Source organism: Sardina pilchardus, chromosome 8 (assembly GCF_963854185.1).
Source record: "Sardina pilchardus chromosome 8, fSarPil1.1, whole genome shotgun sequence".
In the NCBI taxonomy this organism is placed as follows: domain Eukaryota; kingdom Metazoa; phylum Chordata; class Actinopteri; order Clupeiformes; family Clupeidae; genus Sardina; species Sardina pilchardus.
The window spans coordinates 7,019,406-7,028,809 of NC_085001.1; the positions used below are offsets into that span (position 1 = coordinate 7,019,406).

At 56.5% G+C, this 9,404-nt stretch overlaps 35 non-coding genes across 35 annotated transcripts; all 35 read right to left on the reverse strand.

Moving 5' to 3' along the window:
- Window positions 1-27: 27 nt before the first annotated feature.
- trnal-caa (transfer RNA leucine (anticodon CAA)) lies at window positions 28-138 on the reverse strand. The gene is made up of 2 exons: window positions 101-138; window positions 28-73 (listed from the first exon to the last, which is right to left on the reverse strand). It is a non-coding gene; the product is annotated as a tRNA-Leu (tRNA).
- Window positions 139-331: 193 nt separating this feature from the next.
- On the reverse strand, window positions 332-403 carry trnac-gca (transfer RNA cysteine (anticodon GCA)). The gene has a single exon. It is a non-coding gene; the product is annotated as a tRNA-Cys (tRNA).
- A 160-nt stretch (window positions 404-563) lies between these two features.
- trnal-caa (transfer RNA leucine (anticodon CAA)) lies at window positions 564-674 on the reverse strand. The gene is made up of 2 exons: window positions 637-674; window positions 564-609 (listed from the first exon to the last, which is right to left on the reverse strand). It is a non-coding gene; the product is annotated as a tRNA-Leu (tRNA).
- A 193-nt stretch (window positions 675-867) lies between these two features.
- trnac-gca (transfer RNA cysteine (anticodon GCA)) lies at window positions 868-939 on the reverse strand. Its single transcript has one exon. It is a non-coding gene; the product is annotated as a tRNA-Cys (tRNA).
- Window positions 940-1,099: 160 nt separating this feature from the next.
- On the reverse strand, window positions 1,100-1,210 carry trnal-caa (transfer RNA leucine (anticodon CAA)). The gene is made up of 2 exons: window positions 1,173-1,210; window positions 1,100-1,145 (listed from the first exon to the last, which is right to left on the reverse strand). It is a non-coding gene; the product is annotated as a tRNA-Leu (tRNA).
- Window positions 1,211-1,403: 193 nt separating this feature from the next.
- Window positions 1,404-1,475, reverse strand: trnac-gca (transfer RNA cysteine (anticodon GCA)). The gene has a single exon. It is a non-coding gene; the product is annotated as a tRNA-Cys (tRNA).
- A 160-nt stretch (window positions 1,476-1,635) lies between these two features.
- trnal-caa (transfer RNA leucine (anticodon CAA)) lies at window positions 1,636-1,746 on the reverse strand. The gene is made up of 2 exons: window positions 1,709-1,746; window positions 1,636-1,681 (listed from the first exon to the last, which is right to left on the reverse strand). It is a non-coding gene; the product is annotated as a tRNA-Leu (tRNA).
- Window positions 1,747-1,939: 193 nt separating this feature from the next.
- trnac-gca (transfer RNA cysteine (anticodon GCA)) lies at window positions 1,940-2,011 on the reverse strand. Its single transcript has one exon. It is a non-coding gene; the product is annotated as a tRNA-Cys (tRNA).
- A 160-nt stretch (window positions 2,012-2,171) lies between these two features.
- trnal-caa (transfer RNA leucine (anticodon CAA)) lies at window positions 2,172-2,282 on the reverse strand. The gene is made up of 2 exons: window positions 2,245-2,282; window positions 2,172-2,217 (listed from the first exon to the last, which is right to left on the reverse strand). It is a non-coding gene; the product is annotated as a tRNA-Leu (tRNA).
- Window positions 2,283-2,475: 193 nt separating this feature from the next.
- trnac-gca (transfer RNA cysteine (anticodon GCA)) lies at window positions 2,476-2,547 on the reverse strand. Its single transcript has one exon. It is a non-coding gene; the product is annotated as a tRNA-Cys (tRNA).
- A 160-nt stretch (window positions 2,548-2,707) lies between these two features.
- trnal-caa (transfer RNA leucine (anticodon CAA)) lies at window positions 2,708-2,818 on the reverse strand. Its single transcript has 2 exons — window positions 2,781-2,818; window positions 2,708-2,753 (listed from the first exon to the last, which is right to left on the reverse strand). It is a non-coding gene; the product is annotated as a tRNA-Leu (tRNA).
- Window positions 2,819-3,011: 193 nt separating this feature from the next.
- trnac-gca (transfer RNA cysteine (anticodon GCA)) lies at window positions 3,012-3,083 on the reverse strand. The gene has a single exon. It is a non-coding gene; the product is annotated as a tRNA-Cys (tRNA).
- Window positions 3,084-3,243: 160 nt separating this feature from the next.
- On the reverse strand, window positions 3,244-3,354 carry trnal-caa (transfer RNA leucine (anticodon CAA)). The gene is made up of 2 exons: window positions 3,317-3,354; window positions 3,244-3,289 (listed from the first exon to the last, which is right to left on the reverse strand). It is a non-coding gene; the product is annotated as a tRNA-Leu (tRNA).
- A 193-nt stretch (window positions 3,355-3,547) lies between these two features.
- trnac-gca (transfer RNA cysteine (anticodon GCA)) lies at window positions 3,548-3,619 on the reverse strand. The gene has a single exon. It is a non-coding gene; the product is annotated as a tRNA-Cys (tRNA).
- Window positions 3,620-3,779: 160 nt separating this feature from the next.
- On the reverse strand, window positions 3,780-3,890 carry trnal-caa (transfer RNA leucine (anticodon CAA)). Its single transcript has 2 exons — window positions 3,853-3,890; window positions 3,780-3,825 (listed from the first exon to the last, which is right to left on the reverse strand). It is a non-coding gene; the product is annotated as a tRNA-Leu (tRNA).
- A 193-nt stretch (window positions 3,891-4,083) lies between these two features.
- trnac-gca (transfer RNA cysteine (anticodon GCA)) lies at window positions 4,084-4,155 on the reverse strand. The gene has a single exon. It is a non-coding gene; the product is annotated as a tRNA-Cys (tRNA).
- A 160-nt stretch (window positions 4,156-4,315) lies between these two features.
- On the reverse strand, window positions 4,316-4,426 carry trnal-caa (transfer RNA leucine (anticodon CAA)). Its single transcript has 2 exons — window positions 4,389-4,426; window positions 4,316-4,361 (listed from the first exon to the last, which is right to left on the reverse strand). It is a non-coding gene; the product is annotated as a tRNA-Leu (tRNA).
- A 193-nt stretch (window positions 4,427-4,619) lies between these two features.
- trnac-gca (transfer RNA cysteine (anticodon GCA)) lies at window positions 4,620-4,691 on the reverse strand. Its single transcript has one exon. It is a non-coding gene; the product is annotated as a tRNA-Cys (tRNA).
- A 160-nt stretch (window positions 4,692-4,851) lies between these two features.
- On the reverse strand, window positions 4,852-4,962 carry trnal-caa (transfer RNA leucine (anticodon CAA)). The gene is made up of 2 exons: window positions 4,925-4,962; window positions 4,852-4,897 (listed from the first exon to the last, which is right to left on the reverse strand). It is a non-coding gene; the product is annotated as a tRNA-Leu (tRNA).
- Window positions 4,963-5,155: 193 nt separating this feature from the next.
- trnac-gca (transfer RNA cysteine (anticodon GCA)) lies at window positions 5,156-5,227 on the reverse strand. The gene has a single exon. It is a non-coding gene; the product is annotated as a tRNA-Cys (tRNA).
- A 160-nt stretch (window positions 5,228-5,387) lies between these two features.
- On the reverse strand, window positions 5,388-5,498 carry trnal-caa (transfer RNA leucine (anticodon CAA)). The gene is made up of 2 exons: window positions 5,461-5,498; window positions 5,388-5,433 (listed from the first exon to the last, which is right to left on the reverse strand). It is a non-coding gene; the product is annotated as a tRNA-Leu (tRNA).
- A 193-nt stretch (window positions 5,499-5,691) lies between these two features.
- On the reverse strand, window positions 5,692-5,763 carry trnac-gca (transfer RNA cysteine (anticodon GCA)). The gene has a single exon. It is a non-coding gene; the product is annotated as a tRNA-Cys (tRNA).
- Window positions 5,764-5,923: 160 nt separating this feature from the next.
- Window positions 5,924-6,034, reverse strand: trnal-caa (transfer RNA leucine (anticodon CAA)). The gene is made up of 2 exons: window positions 5,997-6,034; window positions 5,924-5,969 (listed from the first exon to the last, which is right to left on the reverse strand). It is a non-coding gene; the product is annotated as a tRNA-Leu (tRNA).
- Window positions 6,035-6,227: 193 nt separating this feature from the next.
- On the reverse strand, window positions 6,228-6,299 carry trnac-gca (transfer RNA cysteine (anticodon GCA)). The gene has a single exon. It is a non-coding gene; the product is annotated as a tRNA-Cys (tRNA).
- Window positions 6,300-6,459: 160 nt separating this feature from the next.
- trnal-caa (transfer RNA leucine (anticodon CAA)) lies at window positions 6,460-6,570 on the reverse strand. The gene is made up of 2 exons: window positions 6,533-6,570; window positions 6,460-6,505 (listed from the first exon to the last, which is right to left on the reverse strand). It is a non-coding gene; the product is annotated as a tRNA-Leu (tRNA).
- A 193-nt stretch (window positions 6,571-6,763) lies between these two features.
- On the reverse strand, window positions 6,764-6,835 carry trnac-gca (transfer RNA cysteine (anticodon GCA)). Its single transcript has one exon. It is a non-coding gene; the product is annotated as a tRNA-Cys (tRNA).
- Window positions 6,836-6,995: 160 nt separating this feature from the next.
- Window positions 6,996-7,106, reverse strand: trnal-caa (transfer RNA leucine (anticodon CAA)). The gene is made up of 2 exons: window positions 7,069-7,106; window positions 6,996-7,041 (listed from the first exon to the last, which is right to left on the reverse strand). It is a non-coding gene; the product is annotated as a tRNA-Leu (tRNA).
- A 193-nt stretch (window positions 7,107-7,299) lies between these two features.
- Window positions 7,300-7,371, reverse strand: trnac-gca (transfer RNA cysteine (anticodon GCA)). Its single transcript has one exon. It is a non-coding gene; the product is annotated as a tRNA-Cys (tRNA).
- Window positions 7,372-7,531: 160 nt separating this feature from the next.
- On the reverse strand, window positions 7,532-7,642 carry trnal-caa (transfer RNA leucine (anticodon CAA)). Its single transcript has 2 exons — window positions 7,605-7,642; window positions 7,532-7,577 (listed from the first exon to the last, which is right to left on the reverse strand). It is a non-coding gene; the product is annotated as a tRNA-Leu (tRNA).
- Window positions 7,643-7,835: 193 nt separating this feature from the next.
- On the reverse strand, window positions 7,836-7,907 carry trnac-gca (transfer RNA cysteine (anticodon GCA)). Its single transcript has one exon. It is a non-coding gene; the product is annotated as a tRNA-Cys (tRNA).
- A 160-nt stretch (window positions 7,908-8,067) lies between these two features.
- On the reverse strand, window positions 8,068-8,178 carry trnal-caa (transfer RNA leucine (anticodon CAA)). Its single transcript has 2 exons — window positions 8,141-8,178; window positions 8,068-8,113 (listed from the first exon to the last, which is right to left on the reverse strand). It is a non-coding gene; the product is annotated as a tRNA-Leu (tRNA).
- Window positions 8,179-8,371: 193 nt separating this feature from the next.
- Window positions 8,372-8,443, reverse strand: trnac-gca (transfer RNA cysteine (anticodon GCA)). Its single transcript has one exon. It is a non-coding gene; the product is annotated as a tRNA-Cys (tRNA).
- Window positions 8,444-8,603: 160 nt separating this feature from the next.
- On the reverse strand, window positions 8,604-8,714 carry trnal-caa (transfer RNA leucine (anticodon CAA)). The gene is made up of 2 exons: window positions 8,677-8,714; window positions 8,604-8,649 (listed from the first exon to the last, which is right to left on the reverse strand). It is a non-coding gene; the product is annotated as a tRNA-Leu (tRNA).
- Window positions 8,715-8,907: 193 nt separating this feature from the next.
- Window positions 8,908-8,979, reverse strand: trnac-gca (transfer RNA cysteine (anticodon GCA)). The gene has a single exon. It is a non-coding gene; the product is annotated as a tRNA-Cys (tRNA).
- A 160-nt stretch (window positions 8,980-9,139) lies between these two features.
- trnal-caa (transfer RNA leucine (anticodon CAA)) lies at window positions 9,140-9,250 on the reverse strand. The gene is made up of 2 exons: window positions 9,213-9,250; window positions 9,140-9,185 (listed from the first exon to the last, which is right to left on the reverse strand). It is a non-coding gene; the product is annotated as a tRNA-Leu (tRNA).
- Window positions 9,251-9,404: the final 154 nt, after the last annotated feature.

Consider the following 9,404-nt stretch of genomic DNA (forward strand, 5'->3'; position numbering starts at 1 on the left):
AGGCATGTCACTCGAAATAAAAGCCTATGTCAGAAGTGGGATTCGAACCCACGCCTCCATTCGGAGACCAGAAATCCCTTGACTGAGGAAGGCACATCGCCTTGAGTCTGGCGCCTTAGACCGCTCGGCCATCCTGACTGGCACAGCTGAGGTGACGCGGGCTGCTCGAAGGTTGCGGCCTTCGCGGACGAGCAGCCTTCGATTTCGTTTTCAGCTGAGGCTTTTGCTTTCAGGTCTCTGAGTGGCCGGTTTGCCAGGCTGACACAACAACGGTAAAACAGACAGGCAGACGCACACAGCTGGCGAAGAGGCCCGCTTGTGAGCATGTTTTAGGGGGCACCAGGATTTGAACCTGGGACCTCTTGATCTGCAGTCAAATGCTCTACCACTGAGCTATACCCCCTGCACAGCACGGTGGAGCGCGGTTGGTGCTCTGTTTGTATCACGCTGTGGCTGAAACGGCGGGCGCGAGGCTGAGAGCTGGCATCCTTTTTTGTGGAGACGTCGAAAAGTCTGCGCTGGCAGACGGTTTAGGTAGGCATGTCACTCGAAATAAAAGCCTATGTCAGAAGTGGGATTCGAACCCACGCCTCCATTCGGAGACCAGAAATCCCTTGACTGAGGAAGGCACATCGCCTTGAGTCTGGCGCCTTAGACCGCTCGGCCATCCTGACTGGCACAGCTGAGGTGACGCGGGCTGCTCGAAGGTTGCGGCCTTCGCGGACGAGCAGCCTTCGATTTCGTTTTCAGCTGAGGCTTTTGCTTTCAGGTCTCTGAGTGGCCGGTTTGCCAGGCTGACACAACAACGGTAAAACAGACAGGCAGACGCACACAGCTGGCGAAGAGGCCCGCTTGTGAGCATGTTTTAGGGGGCACCAGGATTTGAACCTGGGACCTCTTGATCTGCAGTCAAATGCTCTACCACTGAGCTATACCCCCTGCACAGCACGGTGGAGCGCGGTTGGTGCTCTGTTTGTATCACGCTGTGGCTGAAACGGCGGGCGCGAGGCTGTGAGCTGGCATCCTTTTTTGTGGAGACGTCGAAAAGTCTGCGCTGGCAGACGGTTTAGGTAGGCATGTCACTCGAAATAAAAGCCTATGTCAGAAGTGGGATTCGAACCCACGCCTCCATTCGGAGACCAGAAATCCCTTGACTGAGGAAGGCACATCGCCTTGAGTCTGGCGCCTTAGACCGCTCGGCCATCCTGACTGGCACAGCTGAGGTGACGCGGGCTGCTCGAAGGTTGCGGCCTTCGCGGACGAGCAGCCTTCGATTTCGTTTTCAGCTGAGGCTTTTGCTTTCAGGTCTCTGAGTGGCCGGTTTGCCAGGCTGACACAACAACGGTAAAACAGACAGGCAGACGCACACAGCTGGCGAAGAGGCCCGCTTGTGAGCATGTTTTAGGGGGCACCAGGATTTGAACCTGGGACCTCTTGATCTGCAGTCAAATGCTCTACCACTGAGCTATACCCCCTGCACAGCACGGTGGAGCGCGGTTGGTGCTCTGTTTGTATCACGCTGTGGCTGAAACGGCGGGCGCGAGGCTGAGAGCTGGCATCCTTTTTTGTGGAGACGTCGAAAAGTCTGCGCTGGCAGACGGTTTAGGTAGGCATGTCACTCGAAATAAAAGCCTATGTCAGAAGTGGGATTCGAACCCACGCCTCCATTCGGAGACCAGAAATCCCTTGACTGAGGAAGGCACATCGCCTTGAGTCTGGCGCCTTAGACCGCTCGGCCATCCTGACTGGCACAGCTGAGGTGACGCGGGCTGCTCGAAGGTTGCGGCCTTCGCGGACGAGCAGCCTTCGATTTCGTTTTCAGCTGAGGCTTTTGCTTTCAGGTCTCTGAGTGGCCGGTTTGCCAGGCTGACACAACAACGGTAAAACAGACAGGCAGACGCACACAGCTGGCGAAGAGGCCCGCTTGTGAGCATGTTTTAGGGGGCACCAGGATTTGAACCTGGGACCTCTTGATCTGCAGTCAAATGCTCTACCACTGAGCTATACCCCCTGCACAGCACGGTGGAGCGCGGTTGGTGCTCTGTTTGTATCACGCTGTGGCTGAAACGGCGGGCGCGAGGCTGTGAGCTGGCATCCTTTTTTGTGGAGACGTCGAAAAGTCTGCGCTGGCAGACGGTTTAGGTAGGCATGTCACTCGAAATAAAAGCCTATGTCAGAAGTGGGATTCGAACCCACGCCTCCATTCGGAGACCAGAAATCCCTTGACTGAGGAAGGCACATCGCCTTGAGTCTGGCGCCTTAGACCGCTCGGCCATCCTGACTGGCACAGCTGAGGTGACGCGGGCTGCTCGAAGGTTGCGGCCTTCGCGGACGAGCAGCCTTCGATTTCGTTTTCAGCTGAGGCTTTTGCTTTCAGGTCTCTGAGTGGCCGGTTTGCCAGGCTGACACAACAACGGTAAAACAGACAGGCAGACGCACACAGCTGGCGAAGAGGCCCGCTTGTGAGCATGTTTTAGGGGGCACCAGGATTTGAACCTGGGACCTCTTGATCTGCAGTCAAATGCTCTACCACTGAGCTATACCCCCTGCACAGCACGGTGGAGCGCGGTTGGTGCTCTGTTTGTATCACGCTGTGGCTGAAACGGCGGGCGCGAGGCTGAGAGCTGGCATCCTTTTTTGTGGAGACGTCGAAAAGTCTGCGCTGGCAGACGGTTTAGGTAGGCATGTCACTCGAAATAAAAGCCTATGTCAGAAGTGGGATTCGAACCCACGCCTCCATTCGGAGACCAGAAATCCCTTGACTGAGGAAGGCACATCGCCTTGAGTCTGGCGCCTTAGACCGCTCGGCCATCCTGACTGGCACAGCTGAGGTGACGCGGGCTGCTCGAAGGTTGCGGCCTTCGCGGACGAGCAGCCTTCGATTTCGTTTTCAGCTGAGGCTTTTGCTTTCAGGTCTCTGAGTGGCCGGTTTGCCAGGCTGACACAACAACGGTAAAACAGACAGGCAGACGCACACAGCTGGCGAAGAGGCCCGCTTGTGAGCATGTTTTAGGGGGCACCAGGATTTGAACCTGGGACCTCTTGATCTGCAGTCAAATGCTCTACCACTGAGCTATACCCCCTGCACAGCACGGTGGAGCGCGGTTGGTGCTCTGTTTGTATCACGCTGTGGCTGAAACGGCGGGCGCGAGGCTGTGAGCTGGCATCCTTTTTTGTGGAGACGTCGAAAAGTCTGCGCTGGCAGACGGTTTAGGTAGGCATGTCACTCGAAATAAAAGCCTATGTCAGAAGTGGGATTCGAACCCACGCCTCCATTCGGAGACCAGAAATCCCTTGACTGAGGAAGGCACATCGCCTTGAGTCTGGCGCCTTAGACCGCTCGGCCATCCTGACTGGCACAGCTGAGGTGACGCGGGCTGCTCGAAGGTTGCGGCCTTCGCGGACGAGCAGCCTTCGATTTCGTTTTCAGCTGAGGCTTTTGCTTTCAGGTCTCTGAGTGGCCGGTTTGCCAGGCTGACACAACAACGGTAAAACAGACAGGCAGACGCACACAGCTGGCGAAGAGGCCCGCTTGTGAGCATGTTTTAGGGGGCACCAGGATTTGAACCTGGGACCTGTTGATCTGCAGTCATATGCTCTACCACTGAGCTATACCCCCTGCACAGCACGGTGGAGCGCGGTTGGTGCTCTGTTTGTATCACGCTGTGGCTGAAACGGCGGGCGCGAGGCTGAGAGCTGGCATCCTTTTTTGTGGAGACGTCGAAAAGTCTGCGCTGGCAGACGGTTTAGGTAGGCATGTCACTCGAAATAAAAGCCTATGTCAGAAGTGGGATTCGAACCCACGCCTCCATTCGGAGACCAGAAATCCCTTGACTGAGGAAGGCACATCGCCTTGAGTCTGGCGCCTTAGACCGCTCGGCCATCCTGACTGGCACAGCTGAGGTGACGCGGGCTGCTCGAAGGTTGCGGCCTTCGCGGACGAGCAGCCTTCGATTTCGTTTTCAGCTGAGGCTTTTGCTTTCAGGTCTCTGAGTGGCCGGTTTGCCAGGCTGACACAACAACGGTAAAACAGACAGGCAGACGCACACAGCTGGCGAAGAGGCCCGCTTGTGAGCATGTTTTAGGGGGCACCAGGATTTGAACCTGGGACCTTTTGATCTGCAGTCAAATGCTCTACCACTGAGCTATACCCCCTGCACAGCACGGTGGAGCGCGGTTGGTGCTCTGTTTGTATCACGCTGTGGCTGAAACGGCGGGCGCGAGGCTGAGAGCTGGCATCCTTTTTTGTGGAGACGTCGAAAAGTCTGCGCTGGCAGACGGTTTAGGTAGGCATGTCACTCGAAATAAAAGCCTATGTCAGAAGTGGGATTCGAACCCACGCCTCCATTCGGAGACCAGAAATCCCTTGACTGAGGAAGGCACATCGCCTTGAGTCTGGCGCCTTAGACCGCTCGGCCATCCTGACTGGCACAGCTGAGGTGACGCGGGCTGCTCGAAGGTTGCGGCCTTCGCGGACGAGCAGCCTTCGATTTCGTTTTCAGCTGAGGCTTTTGCTTTCAGGTCTCTGAGTGGCCGGTTTGCCAGGCTGACACAACAACGGTAAAAAAGACAGGCAGACGCACACAGCTGGCGAAGAGGCCCGCTTGTGAGCATGTTTTAGGGGGCACCAGGATTTGAACCTGGGACCTCTTGATCTGCAGTCAAATGCTCTACCACTGAGCTATACCCCCTGCACAGCACGGTGGAGCGCGGTTGGTGCTCTGTTTGTATCACGCTGTGGCTGAAACGGCGGGCGCGAGGCTGAGAGCTGGCATCCTTTTTTGTGGAGACGTCGAAAAGTCTGCGCTGGCAGACGGTTTAGGTAGGCATGTCACTCGAAATAAAAGCCTATGTCAGAAGTGGGATTCGAACCCACGCCTCCATTCGGAGACCAGAAATCCCTTGACTGAGGAAGGCACATCGCCTTGAGTCTGGCGCCTTAGACCGCTCGGCCATCCTGACTGGCACAGCTGAGGTGACGCGGGCTGCTCGAAGGTTGCGGCCTTCGCGGACGAGCAGCCTTCGATTTCGTTTTCAGCTGAGGCTTTTGCTTTCAGGTCTCTGAGTGGCCGGTTTGCCAGGCTGACACAACAACGGTAAAACAGACAGGCAGACGCACACAGCTGGCGAAGAGGCCCGCTTGTGAGCATGTTTTAGGGGGCACCAGGATTTGAACCTGGGACCTCTTGATCTGCAGTCAAATGCTCTACCACTGAGCTATACCCCCTGCACAGCACGGTGGAGCGCGGTTGGTGCTCTGTTTGTATCACGCTGTGGCTGAAACGGCGGGCGCGAGGCTGAGAGCTGGCATCCTTTTTTGTGGAGACGTCGAAAAGTCTGCGCTGGCAGACGGTTTAGGTAGGCATGTCACTCGAAATAAAAGCCTATGTCAGAAGTGGGATTCGAACCCACGCCTCCATTCGGAGACCAGAAATCCCTTGACTGAGGAAGGCACATCGCCTTGAGTCTGGCGCCTTAGACCGCTCGGCCATCCTGACTGGCACAGCTGAGGTGACGCGGGCTGCTCGAAGGTTGCGGCCTTCGCGGACGAGCAGCCTTCGATTTCGTTTTCAGCTGAGGCTTTTGCTTTCAGGTCTCTGAGTGGCCGGTTTGCCAGGCTGACACAACAACGGTAAAACAGACAGGCAGACGCACACAGCTGGCGAAGAGGCCCGCTTGTGAGCATGTTTTAGGGGGCACCAGGATTTGAACCTGGGACCTCTTGATCTGCAGTCAAATGCTCTACCACTGAGCTATACCCCCTGCACAGCACGGTGGAGCGCGGTTGGTGCTCTGTTTGTATCACGCTGTGGCTGAAACGGCGGGCGCGAGGCTGTGAGCTGGCATCCTTTTTTGTGGAGACGTCGAAAAGTCTGCGCTGGCAGACGGTTTAGGTAGGCATGTCACTCGAAATAAAAGCCTATGTCAGAAGTGGGATTCGAACCCACGCCTCCATTCGGAGACCAGAAATCCCTTGACTGAGGAAGGCACATCGCCTTGAGTCTGGCGCCTTAGACCGCTCGGCCATCCTGACTGGCACAGCTGAGGTGACGCGGGCTGCTCGAAGGTTGCGGCCTTCGCGGACGAGCAGCCTTCGATTTCGTTTTCAGCTGAGGCTTTTGCTTTCAGGTCTCTGAGTGGCCGGTTTGCCAGGCTGACACAACAACGGTAAAACAGACAGGCAGACGCACACAGCTGGCGAAGAGGCCCGCTTGTGAGCATGTTTTAGGGGGCACCAGGATTTGAACCTGGGACCTCTTGATCTGCAGTCAAATGCTCTACCACTGAGCTATACCCCCTGCACAGCACGGTGGAGCGCGGTTGGTGCTCTGTTTGTATCACGCTGTGGCTGAAACGGCGGGCGCGAGGCTGAGAGCTGGCATCCTTTTTTGTGGAGACGTCGAAAAGTCTGCGCTGGCAGACGGTTTAGGTAGGCATGTCACTCGAAATAAAAGCCTATGTCAGAAGTGGGATTCGAACCCACGCCTCCATTCGGAGACCAGAAATCCCTTGACTGAGGAAGGCACATCGCCTTGAGTCTGGCGCCTTAGACCGCTCGGCCATCCTGACTGGCACAGCTGAGGTGACGCGGGCTGCTCGAAGGTTGCGGCCTTCGCGGACGAGCAGCCTTCGATTTCGTTTTCAGCTGAGGCTTTTGCTTTCAGGTCTCTGAGTGGCCGGTTTGCCAGGCTGACACAACAACGGTAAAACAGACAGGCAGACGCACACAGCTGGCGAAGAGGCCCGCTTGTGAGCATGTTTTAGGGGGCACCAGGATTTGAACCTGGGACCTCTTGATCTGCAGTCAAATGCTCTACCACTGAGCTATACCCCCTGCACAGCACGGTGGAGCGCGGTTGGTGCTCTGTTTGTATCACGCTGTGGCTGAAACGGCGGGCGCGAGGCTGAGAGCTGGCATCCTTTTTTGTGGAGACGTCGAAAAGTCTGCGCTGGCAGACGGTTTAGGTAGGCATGTCACTCGAAATAAAAGCCTATGTCAGAAGTGGGATTCGAACCCACGCCTCCATTCGGAGACCAGAAATCCCTTGACTGAGGAAGGCACATCGCCTTGAGTCTGGCGCCTTAGACCGCTCGGCCATCCTGACTGGCACAGCTGAGGTGACGCGGGCTGCTCGAAGGTTGCGGCCTTCGCGGACGAGCAGCCTTCGATTTCGTTTTCAGCTGAGGCTTTTGCTTTCAGGTCTCTGAGTGGCCGGTTTGCCAGGCTGACACAACAACGGTAAAACAGACAGGCAGACGCACACAGCTGGCGAAGAGGCCCGCTTGTGAGCATGTTTTAGGGGGCACCAGGATTTGAACCTGGGACCTCTTGATCTGCAGTCAAATGCTCTACCACTGAGCTATACCCCCTGCACAGCACGGTGGAGCGCGGTTGGTGCTCTGTTTGTATCACGCTGTGGCTGAAACGGCGGGCGCGAGGCTGTGAGCTGGCATCCTTTTTTGTGGAGACGTCGAAAAGTCTGCGCTGGCAGACGGTTTAGGTAGGCATGTCACTCGAAATAAAAGCCTATGTCAGAAGTGGGATTCGAACCCACGCCTCCATTCGGAGACCAGAAATCCCTTGACTGAGGAAGGCACATCGCCTTGAGTCTGGCGCCTTAGACCGCTCGGCCATCCTGACTGGCACAGCTGAGGTGACGCGGGCTGCTCGAAGGTTGCGGCCTTCGCGGACGAGCAGCCTTCGATTTCGTTTTCAGCTGAGGCTTTTGCTTTCAGGTCTCTGAGTGGCCGGTTTGCCAGGCTGACACAACAACGGTAAAACAGACAGGCAGACGCACACAGCTGGCGAAGAGGCCCGCTTGTGAGCATGTTTTAGGGGGCACCAGGATTTGAACCTGGGACCTGTTGATCTGCAGTCATATGCTCTACCACTGAGCTATACCCCCTGCACAGCACGGTGGAGCGCGGTTGGTGCTCTGTTTGTATCACGCTGTGGCTGAAACGGCGGGCGCGAGGCTGAGAGCTGGCATCCTTTTTTGTGGAGACGTCGAAAAGTCTGCGCTGGCAGACGGTTTAGGTAGGCATGTCACTCGAAATAAAAGCCTATGTCAGAAGTGGGATTCGAACCCACGCCTCCATTCGGAGACCAGAAATCCCTTGACTGAGGAAGGCACATCGCCTTGAGTCTGGCGCCTTAGACCGCTCGGCCATCCTGACTGGCACAGCTGAGGTGACGCGGGCTGCTCGAAGGTTGCGGCCTTCGCGGACGAGCAGCCTTCGATTTCGTTTTCAGCTGAGGCTTTTGCTTTCAGGTCTCTGAGTGGCCGGTTTGCCAGGCTGACACAACAACGGTAAAACAGACAGGCAGACGCACACAGCTGGCGAAGAGGCCCGCTTGTGAGCATGTTTTAGGGGGCACCAGGATTTGAACCTGGGACCTTTTGATCTGCAGTCAAATGCTCTACCACTGAGCTATACCCCCTGCACAGCACGGTGGAGCGCGGTTGGTGCTCTGTTTGTATCACGCTGTGGCTGAAACGGCGGGCGCGAGGCTGAGAGCTGGCATCCTTTTTTGTGGAGACGTCGAAAAGTCTGCGCTGGCAGACGGTTTAGGTAGGCATGTCACTCGAAATAAAAGCCTATGTCAGAAGTGGGATTCGAACCCACGCCTCCATTCGGAGACCAGAAATCCCTTGACTGAGGAAGGCACATCGCCTTGAGTCTGGCGCCTTAGACCGCTCGGCCATCCTGACTGGCACAGCTGAGGTGACGCGGGCTGCTCGAAGGTTGCGGCCTTCGCGGACGAGCAGCCTTCGATTTCGTTTTCAGCTGAGGCTTTTGCTTTCAGGTCTCTGAGTGGCCGGTTTGCCAGGCTGACACAACAACGGTAAAAAAGACAGGCAGACGCACACAGCTGGCGAAGAGGCCCGCTTGTGAGCATGTTTTAGGGGGCACCAGGATTTGAACCTGGGACCTCTTGATCTGCAGTCAAATGCTCTACCACTGAGCTATACCCCCTGCACAGCACGGTGGAGCGCGGTTGGTGCTCTGTTTGTATCACGCTGTGGCTGAAACGGCGGGCGCGAGGCTGAGAGCTGGCATCCTTTTTTGTGGAGACGTCGAAAAGTCTGCGCTGGCAGACGGTTTAGGTAGGCATGTCACTCGAAATAAAAGCCTATGTCAGAAGTGGGATTCGAACCCACGCCTCCATTCGGAGACCAGAAATCCCTTGACTGAGGAAGGCACATCGCCTTGAGTCTGGCGCCTTAGACCGCTCGGCCATCCTGACTGGCACAGCTGAGGTGACGCGGGCTGCTCGAAGGTTGCGGCCTTCGCGGACGAGCAGCCATCGATTTCGTTTTCAGCTGAGGCTTTTGCTTTCAGGTCTCTGAGTGGCCGGTTTGCCAGGCTGACACAACAACGGTAAAACAGACAGGCAGACG